This window comes from Mesoplodon mirus (genome assembly GCF_964341445.2).
Source record: "Mesoplodon mirus genome assembly, chromosome: 14".
NCBI classification, from domain to species: domain Eukaryota; kingdom Metazoa; phylum Chordata; class Mammalia; order Artiodactyla; family Ziphiidae; genus Mesoplodon; species Mesoplodon mirus.
Genome location: NC_138990.1, coordinates 63,007,806 through 63,028,574, shown reverse-complemented (window position 1 = coordinate 63,028,574; position 20,769 = coordinate 63,007,806).

Here is a 20,769-nt window from a genome sequence, read left to right as displayed (position 1 = left end):
ATGTAAGTTACAGCTAATGCCTACAATTACCAGTAAACTAGTTGATTGTATATGTTTATATCTTGCCCTATTGTTCTGAACAAATGGTGCATATTTAGGATCTTAGTATCTCCAAAATGGTCAAAAGTTACATAGGGATTAGTGGGAAAAATAAATAATTTTGCCATTATAAAAATTTTTTGGCAACAAAGGTTTTCATTAGGGGGAAATAACAGCTATATTTAGAATATAGGTTGAAAACACAATTTGGTGATAATTTGTAGGCAGTGTACTTTTGAATGGAGAAAGTAATTAATAAGTATATGTATACATAGGCATATGTACATATACATAAATGTGTACACATATACACAAACATGCGTATATATATATTCTGCTCTGGATGAGAGAATGTCACAGGTTAGATTCTCCACAATCAGATACTGGGGCAGAATTTGGAGTGCAAGATATTCTTAGGGATCCCACCTGTGAGAAGAAGCAGAAAGAAGCATGGGTCAGAAGGAGAAGTTGAATTGCGTCAAGGCCTCAGCCAATCCAGCAGGGAGCTTTGGAGCAAATACCATTCTGCAGAGTCATCTAGGATGGCTATGCCTTTACATCCCTGCCTCTCTGTTAATGGATGCAAACTGCCCTGGGAAGGGTATGACCTTGAGCATGGTAGCTTTTTGCAGTGAAGTGGCTCTTTGTGGCTGAGGCCGAACCTGAAGGAGCTGACAGTTGGAGGCTGACTGCCAGTGCTTCCTGTAGATGGGTAGCAGGTCCCTTCTGGGATGGAGATCTAAGCAGTGCATCTGGTCTACCACGGACAATGGTGTCCTGATGCTCTTGGTCATTTTATTTTGACAACCTCTTTTGGCTATGACTCACTCTGGAGTTGCCTCCCCCATGTCCCTTGGTTTACTTTCTATCCTCCTGGCTCAACTAAAGGCAATTGGAGGGTAGGAGGGAGAAGAAGAAAGAACGATTCCAGTCCTTTCCCTTCACCTCTCCAGCTCTGGATGTGGCTGTGTGCAAATATTTACAGTCCCAATGACCTCCAATCCCTCCGGCTTGGCTCCAGCTTCCAGCTTCAGTTCCTTAGTCCAAACCATGAATCCCCTGGAATGAGCCTCCACCCTGTCTCTATACATCACCTTCTCTGTGAAACCCCCAAATCTCTATTCTTATTGCTCATAACCTACATCTGAGGCAACATTTAACTATATGTCCTTTGTTTCATGCAGTAAGTATTTGCAAAAATTAATTGAGAAGGAGGAGTATGCACCTGTTTTATTCCCTGAAGTACCTAGTTAGTATTGGGTGCATGGTACTCATGTATTTTGTATTGAATTGAAGGAAATTTCTTTCAGAAGGAATGTTCAAAATATAAAGTGATTAAATTCCAACCATATACAAACATTTCTAGCTGATTCAGTTTCCTATTTGAAGGAAAATTAGTGATTATGAAGGGATCTGGAGGATTAGCATGTGGGAATTTAAATTCATAAATTTATCAAATAGCTATTTCTAGCTTCTTTACCAGAACTGACTAGGCTTCCAGATTCATACTGCAAAGGTGGAAGGAGTTGCTGGATCTAAGTTTGAATCCGTGGCTCTTGGACTGTTAACCTTGGGAACCACTGATTATTTCATTCAAGGCATCAGTAAATCCTAAAATCTAATTTAGGCTTTTTAAGGTGCATCAAATAAAGAAAAAGTATTATACCTCATCCCCTTGGCATATTTAAGATAATTTAAATGCATTAAAAACTGATGGCTCCCTAGAGTGTAGTCTGGGGGGTCCTGAGGGCTCTGAGATCTTCTAGGAGGTCTGTGAGGTCAAAAGTAATTTATAATAATGCTAAGACATTATTTGCTTTTTTCACTTTCATTCTCTCACAGGTATATAGTGGAGTTTTCCAGAGGCCACATGGTGTATGATGACATCATTGTTCTGGCAAATAATGGAAGATGTGCTTTGTGTATTCTTGTGTTTTCCAGAATTTTCTAAGGTGTTAGGTTTAGCATATAAATATGTGCATTTTCAGAGATTAACTCAGTTTGTTCATAATATTTGGACAATGTTCTTACTATCTTTCCTTACACCTGCTATAATTTATATAACTTATTGTCCAATGTATTGTTTTGAAATCCTGAAGTTTTCCTTGCATACATTTGGAAGCTCAACAAGAAATAAGTATACTTTGTTGTTGTTGCAATAATATTTAAAATTTTTTCAAAAACTTCAAATTAAGAAATTTAAGTCTCAGGCTTCCCTGGTGGCGCAGTGGTTGAGAGTCCACCTGCCGATGCAGGGGACGCGGGTTCGTGCCCCGGTCCAGGAAGATCCCACATGCCGTGGAGCGGCTGGGCCTGTGAGCCATGGCCGCTGAGCCTGTGCGTCCGGAGCCTGTGCTCCGCAACGGGAGAGGCCACAACGGTGAGAGGCCCGCGTACCGCGCAAAAAAAAAAAAAAAAAAAAAAAGAAAAAGAAATTTAAGTCTCATATGGTTTCTTTAGAATTCATTATTTTATTCTAAATAAAAAGAAATAGGGAATTCCATGGTGGTCCTGTGGTTAGGACTTGGCGCTTTCACTGCCATGGCCCGGGTTCAGTCCCTGGTCGAGGAACTAAGATCCCGTAAGCCATGTAGCATGGCAATCAATTAATCAATCAATCAATAGAAATATCTATAGGACACTTTTATTATCTTTAAGGATTGTTGCCTTAAAAACAAGAGATAAGACTCACTTTCTCAATCCACTTATGTAGCATCTATGTCCAAAGATGCTGAAGAGGATGAAAGTGAAATATCAGAGTTCTCTGACACATGGAAGAGAGAATCAACTTCAAAGAAGCTGGATGAAACCATTAATAAGAAGTGAAAATACAAGGAAAGATACCTTCTCCCTCACCTGTATATGGATGCTAATAATTCACCTTATTATGTCTTATGCAACAAAACAATTTCAAATTGTCATTTTGAGACTGATCAGAGTTTAAAGAAAAAGGAATAGTTTACATGTAGACATGATATGCTCTTTAAAAGCTAATATTGTTTGTTTCAGGTTTTCAAACTAGCCACAGAAAAGATGCCGAATCATCTCCCAGGGTGAGTTACATGTCTAGCATTGGCTAGAGAAGTATACACAGTAGTTGAAAGAATAATAAAGTCCTGCAAATTGACATTGCTGAATGCCTGCTGGATGAAAAATCAGTAAAAGCATCCAGTGCCACTTCCCAAAGACACAAGAACTTATCAAATTACAGATTTCACTGCAAACAAGAAGATTAATATCTCATCTACAGAATTGCACCTGTGCCTTAAAAATGGACAGATCTGCAGATGTGACTGGATTTGCTCTTTTGCTTATATTTGTCCATATCAGCCCTGATTAGTCATTGAAGCTCTTTTATTATATAAATAGTTGTGCTGAAACGGTCAGAGTGTTCAATAACTTTTTCACATCTCATGGTTTACTCTATACAACTGTGTCAAAATTTGCACTGATGGTGCAAAAGCCACGGTGGGCGAAAACGGTGCCCTTACGTCAATCAAGGAGGCGACACTAAACTGTCCTAGGAGTTACTGTATTCTTTACTGCTGTGCACTGGCAAAACAGAAAGAGCCAGCTCCACCTAAGAAAGTCCTTGATGAAGCCGTAGAAAGGACGTTTTATTCAATTTCAACTCTGGAGTACACATCTTTTTAATATTATGCGTGACAAAATAGGAAGTGCACAAAAGCATTCTGCTGTGTCTCGAAGTAAATTGCTTCCATGAAAAGCACTTGTGTGACTGAATTTCAAGCTGAACTAGCCACTTTTTTTTTTTTTTTTTTTTTTTTTTTGGTGGTACGCGGGCCTCTCACTGCTGCGGCCTCTCCCGTTGTGGAGCACAGGCTCCGGACGCACAGGCTCAGCGGCCATGGCTCACGGGCCCAGCCGCTCCGCGGCAAGTGGGATCTTCCCGGACCGGGGCACAAACCCGCGTCCCCTGCATCGGCAGGCGGACCCCCAACCACTGCGCCACCAGGGAAGCCCCAAGCCACTTTTTAATGGAACACCATTTTTACTTGAAAGAATGACTGACAAGCTGTGGTTATTCAGACTTTATCTCTTTTTTTAAAATATTTATTTATTTATTTATGGCTGTGTTGGGTCTTCGTTGCTGCACGTGGGCTTTCTCTAGTTGTGGTGAGCGGGGGCTACTCTTCGTTGCGATGCATGGGCTTCTCATTGCGGTGGCTTCTCTTGTTGCAGAGCACGGGCTCTAGGCACACGGGCTTCAGCAGTTGTGGCACGCAGCCTCAGTAGTTGTGGCTGGCAGGCTCTAGAGCTCAGGCTCAGTAGTTGTGGCACACGGGCTTAGTTGCTCCGCGGCATGTGGGATCTTTCCAGACCAGGGCCTGAACCCGTGTTCCCTGCATTGGCAGGCGGATTCTTAACCACTGTGCCACCAGGGAAGCCCCAGACTTTATCTTTTAGATGTTTTCTTGAAAATGTCACTTCAAGGTAAGTAATTGAAAGTATTTGTTGCTAATGATAAAATTTGAGCTTTCAATCAAAAATTAGAATTTTGGAGAACTTGTATCAAATATTATGAGTTGTCTAATACTTACAGATGAGATTGGGGTGCTATTATCAAATGCGATTTTTTTGGATATTATATATTAAAATGAGTAAATGTTTGGAAGAACTTCATAAATCAGTGAACTAATATTTTTTAAATAACCAATGCATGATGCTACAAAACTCATTCAGAGTGCAAGATGGACCACTGGACCATTGGTTTTGTTTGGTTTTGCTTTTTGGCTGCATTGGGACTTCGTTGCTGTGCACGGGCTTTCTCTAGTTGCGGCGAGCAGGGGCTACTCTTTCCTGCGGTGTGTAGGCTTATCACCGCAGTGGCTTCTCTTGTTGTGGAGCATGAGCTCTAGGAGTGTGGGCTTCAGTAGTTGTGGCACACGTGCTCAGTAGTTGTGGCTCACGGGCTCTAGAGTGCAGGCTCAGTAGTTGTGGTGCACTGGCTTAGTTGCTCCGCGGCATATGGGATCTTCCCAGACCAGGGATCAAACCCGTGTCCCCTGCATTGGCAGGAGGATTCTTAACCACTGCGCCACCAGGGAAGTCCAGACCATTGGATTTTAATGTAATAAATTTTTAAAGTTCAGTTTCAGACTCTGCTTTGTAACCAGCCTTTAAGAAACTATGATCTGCTGAGTTTTACTCTAGTATTATTGAAGAATAGCCACAATTATTTGAAAAGGCTATTAAAATACTCCTTTCCTATTCCAACTACATATCTATGTGAGGCCAGAGTTTCTTCATATTCTTTAACCAGAGCAACATATTGCAACAGATTGGATGCAGAGGCAGATAAGAATATTTTCTATTAAGCCAGATGTTAAAGAGACTTTCAAAAATTAAAATTATACTGCTCTTCTTACTAAATTTCTTCAAAATATGTTATTTTTCAAAAAATGTTAAAGTTAATGTATAATGGATTTTTAAAAAGAAATAAATACATATTTTAATTTCTGTTTTAATTTGTAAAATGGTAAAAATTGATAGATAAATCAACAAATAAAAGTTTTGAGGAGCCATCAATAGTTTTATAGAGTGTAATGGAGTCTTGAGACCGAAAAGTTTGAGAACTGCTGCCCTAAACTGATGGGAACCTAGGATTATCAGGGCAATGGACTCAAGTGACATGAGGTGTGCATCAGTTAGAGGAAGGAAGTGGTTCTAATTCCAGAAAGAGACAAAAGAACATAGACACAAGTAAAAGGCCACACAACTGCCACTCCTGAGGGTCTGGTAGGGACTAGAGCAGACCTATTGTGTGGGTGGGGGCCATATCATTTCTTGAAGGAGTCATTTATTGGACAGAGAGACTCCTGGTAGGCACGGAGATATTCTTTTTCCAAGATGTGAGTTTGGGAGATCCAGACAGTTACTTTTTTTTTTTAACATCTTTATTGGAGTATAATTGCTTTACATTGTTGTATAAGTTTCTGCTGTATAACAAAGTGAATCAGCTATATGTATACTTATATCCCCATAATGTCCCCTCCCTCTTGCATCTCCCTCCCACCCTCCCTATCCCACCCCTCTAGGTGGTCACAAAGCACTGAGCTGATCTCCCTGTGCTATGCGGCTGCTTCCCACTAGCTATCTATTTTACATTTGGTAGTGTATATGTCCATGCCACTCTCTCACTTTGTCCCAGCTTACCCTTCTCCCTCCCCGTGTCCTCAAGTCCATTCTCTACGTCTGCGTCTTTATTCCTGCCAGACAGTTACTATTTTTAAACACTTAATATATTTAACCAAAACTTTCAAATTAAATATATTTGGGGTCATTCAATATTATCCTCTCATTTAATAACATAATAAAATAATCACAGGATCAAATAATATCAAGTTTTTAACCTGAAGGTACTAGAATCACCCAAAGAGATTGGAACTATTCTCTCCTCAAAATTTTTCTGGTATGATTACGGTATTGTTATCTTTCTTGAACTCAAAGAAGAATCAAATGACTTAAGGTAGAACTGGGCTTCAGTTGAATGATATGGTCAAAGTGGTTTGTTTCAGGACACCCTTCCTTCACCCTGACCTTCCTTCCCATGCTGACAGACCTGGAGAAACACAGGCCTCTGCAGTGAAGAGCACACACAGTGTCACAGCGGCCAGGACCCAAGGACAGGACACGCACTAGAAGTCACAAGCCATTAAAATCAAAACAGTGCTTTCTTTGGCTTGATCTGTATAGTGGCATTCAGAGACATTACTTAAAGCAGGAGTCCCCAACCCCCGGGCCACGGGGTGGTACCCAGCCGCGCACCGGGCCGCACAGCAGTAGGTGAGTGGCGGGGGAGTGAGCGAAGCTTCCTCTGCCGCCCCCCATCGCTTGCATGACCGCCTGAACCATCCACCGCTGCCCCCCTGCCCCACGGAAGAATTGTCTTCCACAAAACCAGTCCCTGCTGCCAAAAAGATTGCAGACTGCTGCCTTAAAGTGTCATATAGTTTTGAGAACGTTCCAGTAGAAACTGCTCCAGCGTCGGTCCCAAGAGTCTAAACATTTTGCCTTAGAGAATGAAAGTACCACTCTGATATCCATCCAGCATAGATAGACACATTCAGGAGGGACAGCTCTGTGGCCTTTACCTATGTCCCACGGTCTCTTCTCTCTCTCAGGAAATACTTGCTGTTGATTAGGTAGAAGCACTTTCCCCTTTTAACTGATACACTGCAGGTCCTCTGAGCCTCACTTCGCAACGAATGGTCGGCTCTGCAGCCTCAAGGCAAAACTGACATCTTCTAAACCTCCAGCAGTTCTAGAATCAAAAGATGTGAATGCAATCTCTTTAGGGTTTAAAGGAGTTATATAACCAGCAGAAAGATGCAGTAGGCCCAAAAAGATTGTCTCAATTTCAAAATTAAGAGACTTTTAACTATAAGTCATAAGGTTAGAATAAAGTACAATGACTTTTATTAACATTTCTGACATAAGACAAGGTAAAGCTAGCAGATACACAATGCTATCTTGTTCTTTAATTCCTTCAAATTGAAGAGATTTAAGTGTTAGGGCAAAACATAGTGTTTTATGCTTTTTAAATGTAGGCAAAATAGATACTTAAATTCCTTAATATTTAAAGATCTACTCTTTGAACAAATACTTACTGAGTGCCTGCCATGGGCCATGAAGTGGGCTGGGCACTAGGGATGCACCTGGGGATGTGGTAGTGCGCTCTCTGCCCTCACAAAGCCCACAGGAACGAGTAGCAATGATTCAGCGTGTAAAGTGGGGAGGGGACAAACAAATCAGATGAAAAGTGAAACTAGGGGATTTTCCCAGAAATCTCAGTCATGAAAGGAGCCACATTGGTTTTCAAAGTCTCAGGCAGCAATTGATAGCAATGTGGATTTCTCACAGGATGACACAGTTGTAATCTGTATTGGCGGTACAAGATGGCTACAACAGATCTTATGGCTTCCTGTAGCCATGCCTATGCCGTGTGTGTGTGTGTGTGTGTGTGTGTGTGTGTGTGTGTGTGTGTGTGTTTCCGTTTCCTTGTCCTATAGTCATAGCCAAGGTTATAAAATAAAATGGTGCATTTGGAGAAAAATAATTCTTGAAACTTTTGTATGTGTATTGCCACATTTCTACTGGGATGTAAAAACATGAACCAAATTCATAATAACTATATTTCTGTCGATTCCAAAAATCTTTTGCTTTATGGAAAACAAAAACATCTTACATCTTATAAGCAATGAAATAAAAATTTGGGTAGAATTATGGTTTGCTTTATCCTACCTGCTCCCCAGTAATTTTCTGAGATTTAGAGATAATGTTTCAACATTTTGAGTATGTCCTTCAATAAAACTCCATATTTAACCATATTAAACCAGTATATAAGAGAACTACTGGCTGAATTTACATTTTAGTCAAGGCTTGAACAGAAAAGGTCTAGATCAGAAGGTCTAGATCGCAATTCTGCATGTCTGCTAATGAAATCAATGACGGATGGAAGGATAAAAAAACAGTAACAATATTTACTGAGCACTTACTATGTGCCAGGCAGTGTGATATGTACTTCTCAAGGATTATTGAATATATTTCCACACCACAATAGGGTAGATAGATGAGCCCGAGATGAAGAAACTGAGCCTGAGAAGGGTTAAGAAACTTACCAGTTAGTAGGTAGCTGAGTGGAAGCACAACCCCGGCAGTCCGAGAACAGCTACACAGCTATGAAATAAACTTGAGCTCTTCAGAAGAAAAACGTTATATAAAGAACTTCTTTCTTAGTTAAAAAATTATTTTAGGTAAATCTTCTCTGTCTTACATTAAGCCACATATTACGAAATGTTCATTTTCCCAAAGGCCAGCATTCTGAAAATTAATGGTTGGTGCTTTTTCTGTCATTTCTTATTTGAGATAATTTCCAAAATGTGATTCTGTGAAATGCACAGATATTTCCTTCACCATGAGAAGAAAGAAAAGCCAAGAGAAACTGTGACTTGACCAAGGTGACATGAGTGGTGGCCTCCGAACCTGAACCCAAGTGTTCTAACCCCATCACATCCCAACTCCCTAAAATCTCATAAAATCTCATACAGTGTTTCTTCAAGGGCATTGTCTTCCATTTTTTAAAAAAGATAACTTTCAGTAACATATAACTTAGGGCCTGTAGTTTCACAGGTATAGTTGCCTCCAACTACTTAAGACTATTGCCTTAGTGTTTGCAGCATTCATTTATTCTGTGTATTATTCATGGGTTTCCCCATTCACCACAGAAGGGCCATCATATTAGTTACCTCCTTGTCTCTCTCTCTCTCTCTTTTTTTTTTGTATTTTTTAATTGAAGTATAGTTGATTTACAATGTTTCCGGTGTACAGCAAAGTGATTCAGTTATACATCTGTATCTATATCTATTCTTTTTCAGATTCTTTTCCATTATAGGTTGTTACAAGTTATTGGAGATAGTTCCCTATGCTATACAATAGGTCTTTGTTTTCTATCTATTTAATACATAATAGTGTTAGTAGTGTGTATCTTAATCCCAAATTCCTAATTTATCCCTACCCTCACTTTCCCCTTTGGTAACCACAAGTCTGTTCTCTATGTCTGTGAGTCTATTTCTGTTTTGTAAGTAGGTTCATTTGTATCATTTTTTTAAAATTCCACATATAAGTGGTATCATATGATATTTGTCTTTCTCTGACTTACCTTACTTAGTATGATCATCTCTAGGTCCATCCATGTTGCTCCAAATGGCATTATTTCATTCTTTTTAAGGCTAAGTAATATTCCATTACATATATATATATATATCTATATATATCTCACATATTCTTTATCCATTCATCTGTTGATGGACATTTAGGTTGCTTCCATCTCTTGGCTATTGTAAATAGTGCTGCTATGAACAATGGGATACATTTATCTTTTCAAGTTAGATTTTTCTTCTTTTCCAGATATACGCCCAGGCTGGATCATATGGTAACTCTATTTTTAGTTTTTTAAGGAACCTCCATACTGTTCTCCATAGTGGCTGCACCCATTTACATTCCCACCAACAGTGCAAGAGTGTTCCCTTTTCTCCACACCCTCTCCAACATTTGTTATTTATAGACTTTTTGATGATACCCATTCTGCCTGATGTGAGGTGATACCTCATAGTAATTTTGATTTGTATTTCTCTAATAATTAACAGTGATGAGCATCTTTTCATGTGCCTATTGGCCATCTGTATATCTTCTTTAGAAAAATGTCTCTTCAGGTCTTCTTCCATTTTTTGATTGAGTTGTATGTTTTTTTTGACATTGAGCTGTATGAGCTGTTTGCATATTTTGGAAATTAATCTCGGTCACATCATTTGCAAATATTTTCTCCCATTCTGTAGGTTGTCTTTTCATTTTGTTTATGGTTCTCTTTGTTGTGCAAAAGCTTTTAAGTTTAATAAGATCCCATTTGTTTATTTTTGCTTTTTTTTTTTTTTTTTTTTTTTTTTGTGGTACGCGGGCTTCTCACTGTTGTGGCCTCCCCCATTGCGAAGCACAGGCTCTGGACGCGCAGACCCAGCGGCCATGGCTCATGGGCCCAGCCACTCCGCGGCATGTGGGATCCTCCCGGACCGGGGCACGAACCCATGTTGCCTGCATCGGCAAGCGGACTGTCAACCACTACGCCACCAGGGAAGCCCTATTTTTGCTTTTGTTTCCATTACTCTAGGAGACAGATCCAAAAAAAATATTGCTGCGATTTATGTCAGAGTGTTCTGCCTATGTTTTCCTCTAGGAGTTTTATAGTATCTGGGCTTACATTTAGGTCTTTAATGCATTTTGAGTTCATTTTTTGTATATAGTATTAGAGAATGTTTAAATTTCATTCTGTTACATGTAGCTGTTCCGTTTTCCCAGTACCACTTATACAAGAGACTGTCTTTTCTCCATTGTGTATTCTTGCTCCCTTTGTCCTAGATTTAATTAACCATAAGTGTGTAGGTTTATTTCTGAGCGTTCCATCCAGATCCACTGATCTATGTGTCTGTTTTTGTGCCGGTACCATACTGCTTTGATTACTATAGCTTTGTAGTATAGTCTGAAGTCAGGGAGTGTGATTCTTCCATCTCCATTTTTCTTTCTCAAGATGGTTTTGTCTATTCGGGGTCTTTTGTGTTTCCATACAAATTTAGAAATTTTTCGTTCTGGTTCTGTGAAAAATACCATTGTTAATTTGATAGGGATTGCATTGAATCTGTAGATTGCCTTGGACAGTATGATCATTTTAACAATATTGATTGTTCCAATCCAAGAACACAATATATCTTTCCAACTGTTTGTGTTGTCTTCAGTTTCTTTCATCAGCATCTTAAAGTTTTCAGAGTATGGTCTTTTGCCTCCTTAGGTAAGTTTATTCCTAGGTATTTTATCCGTTTTGATGTGGTGGTAAATGGGCTTGTTTCCTTAATTTCACTTTCTGATCTTTTGTTGTTAGTGTATAGAAATGCAAGAGATTTCTGTGTATTAATTTTGTATCCTGCAACTTTACCGAATTCATTAATGAGCTCTAGTAGTCTTCTGGTAGCATCTTTAGGATTTTCTATGTATAGTATCATGTCATCTGCAAACAATGACAGTTTTACTTCTTCCTTTCCAATTTGGATTTCTTTTTTTTCTCTGATTGCTGTGGCTAGGACTTCCAAAACTATGTTGAATAGAAGTGGTGAGAGTGGGTGTCCTTGTCTTATTCCTGATCTTAAAGGGAATACTTTCAGTTTTTCTATCATTGAGTATGATGTTAGCTGTGGGTTTGTGGCCTTTATTATGTTGAGGTATGTTCCCTCTATGCCCACTTTCTGGAGAGCTTTTTATCATAAATGGATGTTGAATTTTATCAAAAGCTTTTTTCTGCATCTATTGAGATAATCCTATGGTTGTTTTTTTTACATGCTTTTTTTCATGCTGTTTTTTAAATTCAATTTTTATTTTGGAGTATAGTTGATTTACAATGTAGTGTTAATTTCAGGTGTACAACAAAGTGATTCAGTTATATACATATGCATATATCCATTCTTTTTCAGGTTTTTTCCCCCATGTAGGTTGTTACAGAATATTGAGTAGAGCTCCTTGTGCTATAAAGAAGGTCCTTGTTGATTATTTTATATATAGTAATGTGTATATGTTAATCCCAAACTCCTGATTTATCCCTCCCTCCCACCTTTCCCCTTTGATAACCATAAGTTTGTTTTCTAAGTCTGTGAGTTTGTTTCTGTTTTTTAAATAAGTTCATGTGTATCCTTTTTTTAAGATTCCACTTATAAGTGATATCATATAATATTTGTCTTTGTCTAACTTCACTTAGTATGATAATTTCTAGGTCCATCCATGTTACTGCAAATGGCATTATTTCATTCTTTTTTTATGGCTGAGTAATATTCCATTGTATAAAGGTACCACATCTTATTTATCCATTCATCCGATGATGGACACTTAGGTTGCTTCTGTGTCTTAGCTATTGTAAATAGTGCTGTAATGAACATTGGGGTGCATGTATCTTTTCAAAGTATGGTTTTCTCTCGATATATGCCCAGGAGTGGGATTGCTGGATAATGTGGTAGTTCTATTTTTAGTTTTTTAAGGAACACCCATACTGTCCTCCATAGTGGTTGTACCAATTTATATTCCCACCAACAGTGCAAGAGGGTTCCCTTTTCCCCACACCCTCTCCAGAATTTATTGTTTGTAGACTTTTTGACAATGGTCATTCTGACTGGTGTAAGGTGATACCTCACTGTAGTTTTGGTTTGCATTTCTCTAATAATTAGTGATGTTGAACATCTTTTAATGCGCTTTTTGGCCATCTGTATGTCTTCTTTGGAGAAATGTCTATTTAGATATTCTGCCCATTTTTTGATTGGGTTGTTTTTTGATATTGAGCTGCATGAGCTATTTGTATATTTTGTAGATTAATTTCTTGTCAGTCTCATCATTTGCAAATATTTTCTCCCATTCTGTGGGTTGTCTTTTTGCTTTGTTTATGCTTTCCTTTGCTGTGCAAAAGCTTTTAAGTTTAATTAGATCCCATTTGTTTATTTTTGTTTTTATTTTCATTACTCTAGGAGGTGGATCCAAAAAGATATTGCTGTGATTTATGTCACAGAGTGTTCTGCCTATGTTTTCCTCTAAGAGTTTTATAGTATCTCATCTTACATTTAGGTCTTTAACCTATTTTGAGTCTATTTTTATGTATGGTGTTAGAGAATGTTCTAATTTCATTCTTTTACATGTAGCTGTCCAGTGTCCCCAGCAGCACTTATAGAAGAGACTGTCTTTTCTCTGTTATATATTCTTGTCTCCTTCGTCATAGAATAATTGACCATAGGCACATGGGTTTATTTCTGGGCTTTCTACACTGTTCCATTGATCTGTATTTCTGTTTTTGTGCCAGTACCATACTGCTTTGATTACTGTAGCTTTGTAGTGTAGTCTGAAGTCAGGGAGCCTGATTCCTCCAGCTCTGGTTTTCTTTCTTAGCATTGCTTTAGCTATTCAGGGTCTTTTGTGTTTCCATATAAATTTAGAAAATTTTTGTTCTGGTTCTGTGAAAAATGCCATTATTAATTTGTTAGGGATTGCACTGCATCTGTAGATTGCCTTGGGTAGTATAGTCATTTTGACAATATTGATTCTTCCAATCCAAGAACATGGTATATCTTTCTGTTTGTGTTATCTTTGATTTCTTTCATCAGCATCTTACAGTTTTCAGAGTACAGGTGTTTTGTCTCTTGTGCCTTTTTGTCTTTTGTGCCTTTACCAGTGAGCTTTCCCATTCATAGTTTTCTTGTTTCTAGTTGTGGCCTTTTCTTTTCCATATAGAGAAGTTCCTTTAGCATTTGTTGTATAGCTGGTTTGGTGGTGCTGAATTCTCTTAGCTTTTGCTTGTCTGTAAAGCTTTTGATTTCTCCATTGAATCTGAACGAGAGCCTTGCTGGGAAGAGTATTCTTGGTTGTAGGTTTTTCCCTTTCATCCTTTAAATATATCGTGCCACTCCCTTCTGGCCTGCAGAATTTGAGCTGAAAAATCAGCTGATAACCTTATGGGTTATAACCCTTGTATGTTTTTGTTGCTTTTCTATTGTTGCCTTTAATATTCTTTGTCTTTAATTTTTGTCAGTTTGATTAATATGTGTCTCACCATGTCCCTCCTTGGGTTTATCCTGTATGGGACCCTCTGTGCTTCCTGGACTTGAGTGTTTCCTTTCTCATGTTAGGGAAGTTTTCAGCTATTATCTCTTCAAATATTTTCTCAGGCCCTTTCTCTCTCTCATCTCCTTCTGGGACCCCTAGAATGCAAATGTTGGTGCATTTAGTGTTGTCTAAGAGGTCTATGAGGCTGTCCTCATTTCTTTTATTTTTTTAATTTAATTTATTTATTTTTGGCTGCGTTGGGTCTTCATTGCTGCATGCAGGCTTTCTCTAGTTGCAGTGAGAAGCGGCTACTCTGCATTGCGGTGCGCTGGCTTCTCATTGCAGTGGCTTCTCTTGTTGCAGAGTAAGGGCTCTAGGCACGCAGGCTTCAGTAGTTGCGGCATGTGGGCTCAGTAGTTGTGGCTCGCAGGCTCTAGAGTGCAGGATCAGTAGCTGTGGTGCACCGGCTTAGTTGCTCCACAGCATGTGGGACCTTCCAAGACCAGGGATAGAACCCGTGTCCCCTGCAATGGCAGGCAGATTCTTAACCACTGAGCCATGAGGGAAGTCCCTGTCCTCATGTCTTTTCATTCTTTTTTCTTTATTCTGTTCTGCAGCAGTGATTTCCACCAGTCTGTCTTCCAGCTCACTTATTCATTCTTCTGCCCCATTTATCCTGCTATTGATTCCTTCTAGTGCATTTTTTCACTTCAATTATTGTATTGTTCATCTCTGTTGTTCTTTAAATCTTCTAGCTCTTTGTTAAACATGTCATATATCATCTTGGTTTGTGCCTCCATTCTTTTTCCAAGATCTTGGATCATCTTTACTATCATTACTCTGAATTATTTTTCAGGAAGATTGCCTATCTCCACTTCACTTAGTTATTCTTCTGGAGTTTTATCTTGTTCCTTCGTCTGGAACATATCATTTCTCTGCCATCTCATTTTGTCTAACTTTCTGTGTTTGTGGCCTCCAGTCCTCAGGCTGCTGGATTGTATCTCCTCTCATTTCTGCTGTCAGTCCCCCTGGTAGGTGAGGTTGGTCCAGGGGCTTGTGCAGGCTTCCTGGTGGGAGCAACTGGCACCTGCCCACTGCTGGGTGGAGCTGGGTCTTGTCCCTCTGGTAGGCAGGGCCATGTCAAAGGGTGTGTTTAGAGGTGGTTGTGGGATTTCTCTTGTTTGAGATTTCTCTTGTTTCCTGAGGTAAGCTTTGTATCACTATAAACTTCCCTCTTAGAAATCTAGATTTTAGGAGGACATGCAATAAGGTTTTCATGATACATTTGTCAGTAAAGTGGATAAATATATACAAGAGGATGATTAATTCATTCACTCACTTAACAAATATTAATAATCTACCCTGGGTTAGTACTCTGCTAGGCATTGAGGATAAAATAGCAAACAAGGTAGAGGTGGTCTCTTTTCTGAGTTTCTCAAGAGGTAAAGTCAAAACCCAAACCCAAATGATTAACATATTTGCAAGTTTTTTGTAATAAAGTCTATGAAGAAAACAAAAGCAGGGCAGAGACAGAGACTAATATGGGGGAGATCTCCTTTAAATGGCATAATCAGGTCTCTCTGAGGAGGTGACATTTAAGCTTAAGAGACAAAGAATGAAAACCTGTCTTGCTATGTGGAAGAGAGGAAAGGTTGAGAATTTCAGGAGGGAGCAACAGGTGCAAAAGCTCTGAGGTGGGAATGGTATTGGAGTGTTGGAGCCATCATATGAAGGCCAGCGTGACATCAGAGAAGTGAGCAAGGGGAAGAGCAGTGCTAGAAAAAGTTGGAGAAATATGTGGGTGACTCCCTAGATAATGAACTGGAGAATATGAATTAAGGAAACTCTAGAGGTCTGTTGTTTCAACACTTTTATCAGTGGTTTAGAATCTATTTTTATCAGTTGTTGAAAATCTATTGTCCCCTTGAGGTGAAAATAAGGGACAGAGCATTGGAAGAGATATGAACTTGGCTAAAAAAGTTAGGATCCAAAAATTAAAGTATCATTGATGAGAGCTTAGGTTCTGGCCTCAACCTGTGTTTAAAACCTAGCTCCAACATTCGCTCTTCCTGTGACCTTGGACAAGTACTTAACACCTCTAAGTCACGTATCAAAGACAAGTAGAGGATTAGAACACAGCAGCTCAGGTAGTTCTTATGTATTACATAATAATCCATCTGCTGCATCAGGTTATATATGGTTTGTTTGCTGGGCCAGGAAGCTATTCTGGCAGCTTTCCCTCTAGGATTATTTTAGGTACATCACTCGGCCTCTGGCAGAATTCATAGATCAAATGTAGGCCCTTAACGTTTATTTTGTTCACTTCACCAATAAACTATACTGCCTCTAAGATTATCTATTTGAAAGATGAGAAACTTAGCATAGCCAAATTTTAGAAATTAATTTTAGTTTTCTAATCCTATTATTATTAGTTGGATAAAAATTGCTAAAAGACAGTATTTTAAAAATATAATTTACAGATTTTATCATTCAGTGTTGTAACTACTACTGTATACCAAAATTTTTCTCTATTCCTATAATGTCATTAAAATTCCATACTGCCTGTATTACACCCAAGGATACCTAAAAAATATTTATAAAATTAGATGACAAAATCTTTAAATTATTCCAGTTCAATTTTAAAAAATATATTAAAGTGTTTACAAAAAACACTATAAATTTAAAATAATTCATCTTAAAAATAGAAGCAAATAAAAAGTAGGATTAAGTGCATAATCGTATGTATTTTAAGACAGATGAGAAAGTATTAAACCATTCAATGTAATGATAAAGTTATATTAAGTTTAAAAAAATACCCTAAAATCTTGGGTTTCCAGTTATAGAGGGATGCTTAGTAAATACTTAAGAGGAAGAAATATCAGGCAGTAATACTATACATTTCTAAATGTAAGACTGACTACTAAATAAAAACTCAGTGCAGGCTTCACTCACTCAAATTAAGAATGAGAAAAAAATACATCAATCACAGTAGTATTTGGGGGGTTAAATTCAGTAACACCCTCTTAAATCTTATTTTGCCACTTGTTCTCAACATTTTTGTCAGGTTGAAAAAAAGTTTTGATGTTTAGATTTTACAGTTTTCCTAATTTCTCTATGTAAGTATAGCTAAGAGTGATGAGTTTTCCTTATTTAAATATTACTTTTTTGCATTAAAAATGTGCCTTTCGGGCTTCCCTGGTGGCGCAGTGGTTGAGAGTCCGCCTGCCGATGCAGGGGACACAGGTTCGTGCCCCGGTCCGGGAAGATCCCACATGCCGCGGAGTGGCTGGGCCCGTGAGCCATGGCCGTTGAGCCTGCGCGTCCGGAGCCTGTGCTCTGCAAGGGGAGAGGCCACAGCAGTGAGAGGCCCACGTACCGCAAAAAAAAAAAAAAATGTGCCTTTCAAAAATATACTATACATATTTAGTTTTATTTAAAAACAGAGAGGATATTCATATTAAATGGGAGATACTAGCTTGGCTTTCTTATAATTTGCTTGGATTTGGAGAAATTATGACATAGTTAACTAACAGTCTTCTAGGCAAGCAAACTGCTTGTTTTCCTTACCCCAAATTTTTGGTGCTATTTTTTTTTTCCCTTGTGTGGTTTCTTTCTGATGTGCTCCTCAGCTTAATTCCAGTGCTATCAATCTGACCCAGGCAAATTTCACAGGGCGTCCTTTCTCCAATCTCTCCTTGTCATAATCCATTTTACAGCTGCTGGCAGAATTTCTAATTCTACCTTGCTTATGAACCTAGATAAATTCAGACTCTTCAGTCTAGTATACTCAAATGCTACACTCAACAAATTCTTCTACCACACCCTGCCCTCATCAGTTGCTACTTACCACTACACTTCCACACCTGACTGCTCCACCATCCACTAAGTCAATTTCTTAGACATTCTTGCGATGAAACAAATCTAAGGCACTGAATCACCCTGCCTCCATGTGGGTCACTTTTGTGATTTTCCTTATCAAGCATGCAACCAGTTTTTCCTCAAGTACTTTTTGCTTATTTTCATGTATTCTCGTCATTACACATTTATATATTTGCCTCTGTCCCCATTGGTTTAAAAGTTCTATGAGATGAGGGTTCTCATCTTCTACTGAAATTTTATTTCAAGAAACCTTCAGTGACTGGGCCTTAGCAGTGTCAGTTACTCTATCCATTGAATGACCTGTCTCAAAACTCTCAAGAAACCTAGGTCCACACTGAATTAGGTAAAAAGTAAATTTGGAGCACATCTGAGTATACTCTCTAAAAGTGATTCAAGGCCTATAACTCTCTTCCTCCCTTGGTATGTTATCTATCTGTATCCATATTGCATAAACTTTCATCCTCTAATTGTTAGAAATGCATTAAAAATAGTGGAAGGGAATATAATAAATGTTAATAGCAGTTACCTCTGGAAGATTACAAAATGGGAGTTGAGAGGGTCAGGGTCGGGGTTGGTGATGGTAGAGAAAATGATAATATGGACTTTTCCGTGGTTCTGATTCTTTATAATCTTCGGTATTTTCTAAATATTCCATAATAAACTTGCATTTCTCATATAAAAATTTGTACTAAAAAAGATATACAAGTCAACTTGACATAGAAAACATGACAACCAACTTGACATGGATGAAGTTTTAAAACTGAGTGCAGGGCTTATGATTCCAGTATTTAAAAACTTTTTGAATGGCAAGTCCTCTATTGAAAGTAGATGGCTTTCAGTGATACAGAATCTTGAATCGACAAACTAAGATAAATGCTGCCATAATTACTTCCCCCGAAGAAATACTTAACCCTCTGCAAAATCCCTGTTACCATCCTGTCCTATAGTTTTAAATATTATCCATATAGCAACTCCCCATATTTTTTACTTTTTTCCCTTAACTCTACATTCATACATCTGTCTACCCAACATCTGTCTCCATTGAGATAATAGGAATCTCAAATCTCAACATATCCAAGGCAAGATTTGATTTAAACCCTCCAATTTGCTCCTCCACTGTTGTTCTGAAATCTCAGCATCACCATCCTTTGCTTAAAATCGGACTCATCTTTGATTTCTTCTTTCTTCTTCACATCTAACCCAGCACCAAATCCTGTCAGGTTTTTCCATAAAAAAACTCCTCCCTATGACTACCACTCCAGTCCAGGCTCTCACCATCTCGCACTTAGGAAACTGCAACAGTCACCTGAATTTGGCCCCACTATAGCTTGTTCTCCATCTATTAAAGGGATATAAAGCAGACCATGTCACTCCCTTACTTACCATCAGACTCAGAATAAAATTTAGATTCCTTACTTTGGGCCCATAGTCCCAAATGATCAGGCCCTTGCCAATCTCTACAAACTTATCACCCACCATTACTCACCACACTCACTGGACTTGTCTTACTGGCATTCTTTCAGTATAAAAGCTCATTCCTGCTTTGAGATCTTTAGTTTTGTTTCTTTCATTAAAATATTCTTTTCTTTGATCTTGGTGATCTTCTTCTCATCACTCAAGGTCACTGTTCTCCAGTGACCCTATAACTTTGTCTTGTAACCCAATATGTACCCATCACCTAAAATGGTGACTGGCACATGGGTCTTCAATGAATATTTGTTGAATGAATGGCTGAAATGAGTCTAAATATTCAACAAGCTTCCTGGGCATGGAAACAGTTGTTCCAACTGATCCCTACTTTGAAAGGACAACCCCTCCACGCCCCACCCTCCAAAACAACAACCAACCACCTCCCACAGAAATCCTACCCCAAATCTCCTTAGAAATATACCACATTATAAAAGACTATGTTCTCTATTGGCTGTTGCAAAAATATGAAACAAAACCTGAGCCTCATAGATATGTAGTTTTTATGCACCAAGCAGCATTGCCCCCTTTGGAAACGTTTCTCACCTTTAAGTCAGCCCTTAGTGTGCATGCTTACCTAATTTCATCTAGGTAAAACTGTTATGTGTTGCGGTACAGAATAAATGAAGGAACTAGTGTGATCTGTGGTGGTAACACACTCCCAGAGATGGATATAGGCTCTGCATCTTTCCTAGGAGAGTTCTGACTCACTCGAGACTCTTTGCCTCTACCAAAAAGGAACTTTATAACTTTCTTTGCTACAAAAATAAGGGATCTAACATCAATCTCAATAAAACTTACCAAACTAGTAATTAGGGCCATGGAGCAAAGCAAGCTTAGGATGGAAAATGAATAGCAACCAGGTCAAAATGTCAAATAAAAATGTTCATAAACTTTGAATTTTGTCAAAATGAAGCTTAGAATTCAAGTATCAATTTTTATAGTTCAAGCCACTATAAATCTTATATAAACCTTCTCATGGACCATAGGAACACAGATCAGTTTGTGGAGTATGATTACTTGGGTTCAATTTTTGTCTAAAAAATATAAATTTAATTATGACTCTTAGTAACTATATTTAAACAAAGCTGTTTCTTCAAATTTTTTTTTACTGTGTTTAGCCAGTAAAGAAAATACTAATGAATGCTTTCTCTTTTTAAGGTAACGGTATTACAAACAAGATTATAGTTGTAAGACTAAACTTCAGGTGCAGATAATCAAATTTGAATGGTACAAGGA